Here is an 8,781-nt window from a genome sequence, read left to right on the forward strand (position 1 = left end):
GTACCATTTTCATGCTCTGACCAGGACGTATTTTTCAAATAACCTCCCGTGGACGAACTTAGCCACGTTATCGTACCTCCTTTTATAGTGCTTTTGGGCCTGCTTGCTACATTCATTCACAATATGCGAAATTGCTTCGTTTTCGCAGCCACATATCCTACAAAGGGATGATTCGCTGCTCTTATCTATTTGGAACTTGGTGTAGTTAGTTCTCAAAGTTTGTTCCTGGACGCTGCATATCATTGTCCCAGTGCATCCATTCAGATCACTTTTTCTTAGCCATCTCTAAGTGTCGATTTTGTCTTTTCCTTCAATTTCTCTGGAGTATTGCACAGGCAGTGATGTCATATTCCAATTGTTTATATTTCTTCATTTTGTTTCTTTTTGCATTACATTTTCGGTAGGTATTTTATTGTTAATTCTACAAGCGGTAAGTATGGATTCGCTCAGCTGCTTGAAGTACCATCCTAGAATGTTCTCGTTGCCAACACAGCTCTTGCATCCTGCGAGGCTGCTTCCTCCTCTCAGTATTGCTTTTGGGATGTAGTTCCTCGTTAATTGTCATCACTTTGCTGGCTTTCCTGTCCATTCCCTCAAGTTCGTTCTTTGCCCACCTAACACTTGCGCCGTATCGCATTAAGGAAACAGTCCATGTGTTCATTAGCCCATGATTATTGTTATTGTTGTTGTTGTTGTTATTGTTGTTGTTGTTTTTATTATCATTTTTCATTATTATTATTATCATTAATGATATTTTCTAGTGTGTTTATGAAAAGGTGGTTGACAGTGCCAAGATGGGTGAAACTGAATGGATCAACTCTGAGTATACTTTTTTAAGCAGGAGGAAAGAAACTGGAAGAGAGCACTTACCAAAGCCTTCAGGATCGCAGAGTAAGCCGGGATTTTTGCATGCGATTTACCCCTGATTACCCTAAGTGGACTGCTCCGCTATTGGGAATTTTATTCATTTATTTATTTATCTTTCTAATTTCTATTATATATCCTCTGTTATATCCTTTAATGTGTAGTTATCTTCCTTTGATTGATGTAAACCCTACCTGTTTTCGTTCTTGTTTTAGTTTGTGTACTGTAACCCTCCTTCGATATTGTCTTGCATGTCTTGGGCCCTTCTAGCCAATTGTTATTATCCTTATCATCACCACCAGTATTATTATTATTATTATTATTATTATTATTATTATTATTATTATTATTATTGAGTGAGAGAGCAGTGCATGCCATCAAAGTGACATTTAGGTAAAATATACGAAGCCCAGTATACCCATCATGACTACACGTCTGATAAGGGTACACTAGGCACATGCATCACAACCATATGTGCGCGACATGGTGATTTCATATCAAGATAAACAACGCATGACCTTGCAGGTGGGGTCCCAATTAAAATGTTCTTCAGGTTGAGTAGCCCATCCCACTCAAAATGTCCCTAAATAAGGGTTGTTTAATACCCATGTTTCCAGAGGTGAACCATTCAAGCCCCAAACAATTCCTCTTTACACATGGCTATGATGCTCCCCCACAAACAACCGACAAACAAATCTGTGGTATTGAACAAAATATTTGTTGTCGCCCATCTTTTGCACTAAGACAAAACATGTACATGATAACATTTCCAGTCAGTTAAGAAGCCATTATTATTATTATTATTATTATATTTGCTGCGGAGTACGTCGGACGTGTTTTCGAACGCTCGAAGTAAGTCCTCGTTATATTTGTTGTTTACAGCCGTTTGGTGCTGTTTGTGCTTAAAATTTTAATCCCAGAGCATTACTAAAAACTGCAGGAACCCGGTGCTGGGTTTCCTGAGGTTGTTTAGTCACGTAAGTGGCAAATTTTGGCCCTTCAGAAAATCGCCTGAGAGCCGTTTAATAACAATAATTTTATAAAGAAGGTGGTGTCCACTCTAAAGCTTTTGAATGGAAAATTAGTTACTCTCCCCAGCCTTCTTGCAGCTGAAGACTTCCCTCCTCTTTTCTCTGTTACTCACAACGATTCAGGAGAAGGGGAAGCGAAATCGCAGAGGGGAAAACTACAAAGTCCACCTCGCAACAGCAACAGTGAAGGGGAAAGCAGCAGCTACAGTGGCAGTATCGACAACAGTCGTGGTAGCAGTGACAGCAGCAGCGGAAGCAGTGACAACAGCAGCAGCAGCAGTAGTAGGATTAGCGGCAACAATACGAGCAGCAGCAATAGCAGAAGTGGTAGTAATGACAGTAGTAGCAGAGACAGCAGTTTCAAAGAAAGTGGCGGTAATAGTAGTGGTGAGGGTAGCAACAATCGACGTGGCCATAATTCCACCACCACCACCAACAACAACAACTAAACCAAAAGGTTTGCCGACGTCATGAGCACAAGAGAGAAATATTTTCAATCACACTCGATGAGAAAACACGAAACCTTTCAGAATCAAACAGCATTATTAAACTTGAGGTGGGTAAGGCAGCAGAAATTATAAAGACAAAAGAAAAGAAGACGGTCTATTTTAGATGCGTATCACGCAAAAGTCACATTGAGAAGGCACTAAAAGAAATTTTGATAGACGTGGCCCATATACAGTGAGTGAGGCAGTTTGCCAACATTGAGATCCTCTTTAAAAGCAAGGACCTCGTACGAAGAAACGCAGTGTCACACCGGTGGACTGAGGAGTGTGTCCATTATCCCACCTACCTCTCAAAGATAGCAGGTGTGCCGCTGGACGTAAACGTCTGGTGGATTGTTGTCTGTGTGGTGCAGGACCCAAAGTCACTCAAGAAGGTAAAACGGAGCAGCAGAGAGAATTCGTTTGGGATAAACATGGAAATATTTATGCATGTAAAAACATAGACTATCGAAAAGATCCCGGACCTGATCCAGCTGCCCAACTGGATGAAACTGCATGTTGTTATGAAAGGCGGGAAGCCCAGATGTAATAACTGCGGGATCACAAACCACCTCAGAGGCTTCTGTCCCTAAAAGTTGGGAAATATGCGGCCATGCCTGCTGCCTACATAGCATCCCCAATAAAAGCAACAGCAATAACAGAGGCACGTGAACCCCATACAATGGAGAAAACCACCCAGGGTGTCTCTCAATCCAGACCCCTCACCCCTCTGTCAAGCATACACTTACACAGACACGTTCACACTATCACAAACACACTTATATTCCCCGAGATAGATCCTACAGACATGAGTCCCTCCTCATCCTGTGATGAAAACGAGGGCGAGCCTTACAAAAAAGAAGAAGAAAAAAAGCTAAAAAGACAAAGGAAAAAGAAAACAAATGAACGTACACCAACAACTGAAAACATAGCAAAAACAACACCAGCATCAACATGCCACAACCACTACCACCCCAACCAACTCCATCAATGCACTCACAATCATACATAGCCCCCAAAAGAAAGGTCATACTCACAAATACAGAAACACCCAATTACGTGCTGGTGAGGAGAGCCAACAAAATTTTGATGGCCCTCATAGTCAGAAACAAGGAGATTGAGAGCACCCTTAGGGTTCCGGATGACTTAATGCTAATTCGGTTACCCCTCAAAGTGTACGAAGGCATTCAAATGTTGGAAAACCAAGTGTCTGTCTCACGAAGAGGCTATTAAGCAATTTCACAGAGGAACCACGATCAGATCTGGAGCCCGGGTCAACAGGTAGCCAACAGCTTCAGGAGGGCAAGTAACTCCATTCTTTTTCTTTTCTTGAACCCTTTCGAGCCATCATGAATATTATCAGAGTGGGCTGCATAAATAATCGCGGCCTAAGATCACCCTGGAAGCAAGGTCACTAGCTCAATGACCTCAGGTCGCTAGGGTTGGATGTGATAGCAGCTAAGAAGACCTGGATTTCTGACACACGCGATCTGGCACTCATTTTCGACAATTATGAGATCTTCGCATCTCTTAGTCGGTCCAGAATGGGTGGCTGGGTGGCAGTGCTGCTTAGGAAAAGCCTGAATCTCGAGCTTCAGACGATTTTCCTGGACCCGGCGGGTAAGTTGGTGGTCCTAGTTGTGAGTAACAGCGAAGGAGATGCCTTTAGACTAGTCGCTGTTTACATCCCTACGGGGGAGGAGTAACCAGATTTCTTCAGACGTTTGGATGTTTTCCTTGGGACATCGCGCTCTTTAATGTTAGTAGGCGATTGAAACGCCATCTTGAACACACGCCTGGATAAGGCATGGCTAGCTAGTAGGAGAAGGGGGTGTAAAAGCCTCACAAACCTGCTCAGTGGCTTCTCGTTGGCTGACAGGTGCCGAGTGAATTTCCTGAATGCGTAAATGCGGACATGGGCAAACTGCTTTGGGTCTTCCAGATTGTATCTCGATTGAGTATTTAGTAGGCTTGTAAATAGAAGTAGTATAAGTTGTCTTCAGTTCAAAGTCGTCAGCTACACGGACCATAAATTTGCGATCTGTACGGTCGGCATAAATAGGATCCATAGACAGGGCTCTGGATTCTGGAAGCTGAACGCATCCTTCCCGGCGCACCAAGTTCTCAGAGGCCGGGTTAACAAGTTTGTCCATAGGAAGTTGGCGGGTGCAATCGTCAACAACCGATGCTGAATAACCCTGAAAAGGGCTATTAGAGTAGACGCGCTAAGTTTTAGTCAGAAAATAGTGTTAGAGGAATCTAGGATAGAGGGAGACCTAGTTAAGAAGCTAGAAGAGGTGCTTCTGATTGGCATAGCGACCGACGTGCTGGCGGCGAGATTGACTATTGGTCAGTTCTTCAATACCAAGGACGAAGGTCGTTTTATCAGAGTTATAGCGCGTGCACTGAGATGGGAAGGTGACGCGCAGACTTGCGTTATCCCAAACAGAACTATCCATTACAACCTTTGCCTCACGCGCTACATCAAAAAGAGGGTGGGTAGGGTGCCTGGCATGGATGGGGTTGTGATCAATTTGGATCAATTGAAAGCTTTTGATAAGGTCGACCACCAATACCTGGAGGATGTTCTCGCGGAAGAGGGTTTCGGTCCTGTTTTCAGACGCTGGATCGCTGCAGTGCACAGCGAATTCTGTTCGGTGGTCAGAGTAAATGGCCACCTATCGGAATCATTTAGCATCGTTCATTCGGTCCGTTAACGATGCCGACTCTCGCCTCTTCTTTACGTACTGGCTTTCGAGCCATTGCTGCGGAAGCTGGATGTTTCGAGGGGCATCCCGCATGATCTAGGATGCAGTAGTTTCATGTCGGCTATGCAGACGACGTCACCGTAATAGTATCGGATATCTCTGAAATGAGGTTGTCGGCATTGCCTTGAGGGAGTACGAAGCAGTGACCGGAGCAAAGATTAATCAGGAAAATTGGGTGGGCTTGATACCTGGAAAGGAAGGTCCATGCAACAGACTGAACGGAAGGACCGATTAAATTGTTCGTGGTCTAGTTTCGTCCAGACCTCTAGGTGAATAAGAACTGAGAGAGGAGATAACAAATAGGGTGGCCGATCTCACCCAGAAACGAGTAGACAAGAATCTGTCTCTGAAGGGTCAGGCGTACATCGCTTCAGTCATCTTGCTCCACTTGCCTGATAAAGCTGGAGAGCTTGCTCTTTCGCTTTCTGTGAAAGGAACGTGTTCCGCTCGTCAGACGATCCATCTGCTGTCAACAGCAGCTGAGTGGAGGACTGGGCATGCCGTGGTTAGTGATGTCCAGGCATGCGCTGAGGCTGCAAGATCTCAAGTGGTTTTCTTAACGGTGAGCAGGTGTGGTCGATGTTTGTTAAACGGGATTTTCCGCTGCTCATTTCATTGCCTCTTTGATGGAGCTGCAGTTCTGGGTCGAACTAGACTTCTTTTAGCCGAGAGGGAAAGACAGTTTTTCTCTGTTTCGTGGTTATAGCGAAAGAGGTAACGTGGTGGACGAGGCTGAAAGGACTGAAGACAGACAGAATCTTCTCTGGTCAAGCCCTCATCGACTTTTTCAAGTGGAACTTGAAAAGGAAAGTGAGAGTGGAGAGGGAAGTACTGCCTCCCTTCTCCAGTAATTTTGTTGAAAGGTGGGTGAACGTTGCGAAAATCGCTCGTGAAAATGGGCCTACTCTGAATATTCACCTATAAGCCGGAGCAATTGAGGGAAGAGGGGTGCCTACTTGACGTGCCCCTGGTAGTCGGGGTGACCTGGATGTGTAGGGCGACCTTGTTGGCCCTGGGCGAAACTCCCCTGTATTGGAGAATTTTGTTGTTAGAATCTTTTGTTAACTGTTTTTGTTTTATATTGTTTACACAATTTCTGTTTTAAAACCCACTTATCTCTTGTTTAGTATTGTCCCTTTATGTTTTTTGTGTTCGGCCCTTGTGTCCAATAAAGAAAGAATTATCCTCCTCCTCCTCCTTATTTGTTTGGCTTTTGCTTTGTATTTGTATAAGTTGACTCCAAGTCTCACCTAGAGAACTCACGAGACAAGTTAGAAGTTCTATTATTATTATTATTATTATTATTATTATTATTATTATTATTATTATTATTATTATCATCATCATCATCATCATTATTATTATTATGATTATTATTATTATTATTATTATTATTATTATTATTATTATTAGTAGTAGTAGTAGTAGTAGTAGTAGTAGTAGTAGTAGTAGTAGTAGTAGTGGTAGTAGTAGTAGTGTTAGTAGTAGTAGTAGTAGTAGTAGTTGTAGTAGTAGTAGTATCATTATTACGCTAGTGCATGCTAATTTAATGAGCAAGTATTTTATCTCAGTGTTTTGTGACACCAAGTCTCCTCAAATCTCAAGAATCCTTCTTCAGATTCCTGCAGAATATAGGATGGTACTTTTCTGCGGGTTGACAAGTTTGTTTTTTTTTTACTTTCATAGCTTAAGCACATTGTGCTCTTCTCCTGCCAATAAATTTGATTTGAATCTGATTTGACAATGCGAATTTCAATACCAGATTCATTCAGTGATTTATGTAGCATTTTGGGTGGAATAATTTTTGTCTTCGTCTGTTCTAGCCAGAACCTGATATTCCTAAATTATTATAATTATTATTTTTATAGAGTGAGAGAGCAGTGCATACCATCAAAGTGACACTGGGGTAAAATATACGAAGCCCAGTATACCCATCATGACTACCCGTTTGATAAGGGTACACCAGGCAGATGCATCACAAACATATGTGCGCCACGTAGTGATATATCAAGATAAACAGCGCATGACCTTGCAGGTGGGGGCCCAGTAAGAATTTTCTTCTGGTCGAGTAGCTCATCCCGCTCAAAAGGTCCCTGAATAAGGATTATTTAAGGATGTTGAACGAACCACCCATGTTTCCAAAGGTGAATTATCGAAACCTCCAAGAATTCCTTTCAACACACTGCTATGGTGCTCCCCTACTACTTCTGATCGTGGTCAGAGATGTCCATATCGTCAGCCACTAAGGGACATGGTCAACTGGTTATGGTCAAACAACTGATAAGCAAATCCGTGGTACTGAGCAGAATATTTACTGTAGCCCATCTTTTATACCAAGACAAAACATGTACATGATAACACTTTCAATCAGTTAAGCTCAGCAACCATGAGAGCCACTGCCTGGTACTGCATCAGGGCATTTTTATTATTATTATTATTATTATTACTTTTTTTTTCTTCTTCTTTCAAATTTGCTTCCATTTCTTGCCGAGTGTCTTCCCGACTCCTAGGGCGAAGAAACTCATAGTATACATTGGTAGGCCATTAAACCAAACTCAGTAGTTCGTTCATTTTTTTAATTTTTTTTTTTTTAAAGTTAAATTAAAATACACGAGCAGCAACAGTTCTCACATCGACAATGCTCTTCTCAATACGTGTGATGTACCAGTTAAGACAATCTTTTGCACTTCTTGCAGGGATGGTAAGCCAGGGATCATTCTCATATAATTTTCGGTTCCCTTCTTGATCATTCCTAGTGCTCCTACGATCACTGGTATTGTAACCGCCTTGAGATGCCACATTTTCTCAATTTCAATGAGTAGGTCTTTATATTTTCTGAGCTTGTCAAACTCTTTCGCTGAGATATTATGATCACAGGGGATGCTCATGTCGATCAATAAGCAAACTTTATTGTTTTGGTCTTTCACAACAATATCTGGTTTATTGGCCTTGATGGTTCGGTCTGTATGTACTGGAAAGTCCCACAGAATGGTTACATTTTCTCCTTCAGTTACAGCCTCAGGGTGGTGATTATTCCACTTGTCGGCAGTTTTGATATTGTAATGCCGACTTATTAGCCAGTGGAGATATTGGCCAACTCTGTCATGTCTTAATTTATACTCCACTGGTGCTAAGACTTTACATCCAGAGATTAGGTGGTCCAGACTTTACATCCAGAGATTAGGTGGTCCTTATTATTATTATTATTATATTATTATTATTATCATCATCATCATCATCATCATCATCATCATCATCATCATCATCATCATCATCATCATCATCATCATCATCATTATTATTATTATTATTATTATTATTATTATTATTATTATTATTATTTTCTTCCGATTTATTACTTTCTGAATTCAAATCTGTTATGGTCATCTTTACCTTTTACCCCTCCAGTATAAAATAAAATACCAGCCAAAAAATATGATTGAAGGTATCAGCTAAATCCCTCCCTTTAAGATTGGTGGATTTGTGCCTAAGTCAGAAACCATTAAAGATTTGGATGTGGTTGAACATTTAGAACGTCAGACAAAATCATCGCGGTATTTCGTCCGGCGTTTTACGTTCAGAACTCAAATCCGCCGAAGCCAACTTTGCTTTCATCCTTTCCAAATCAACAAA

Source organism: Octopus sinensis, linkage group LG10, assembly GCF_006345805.1.
Source record: "Octopus sinensis linkage group LG10, ASM634580v1, whole genome shotgun sequence".
Taxonomy (NCBI): domain Eukaryota; kingdom Metazoa; phylum Mollusca; class Cephalopoda; order Octopoda; family Octopodidae; genus Octopus; species Octopus sinensis.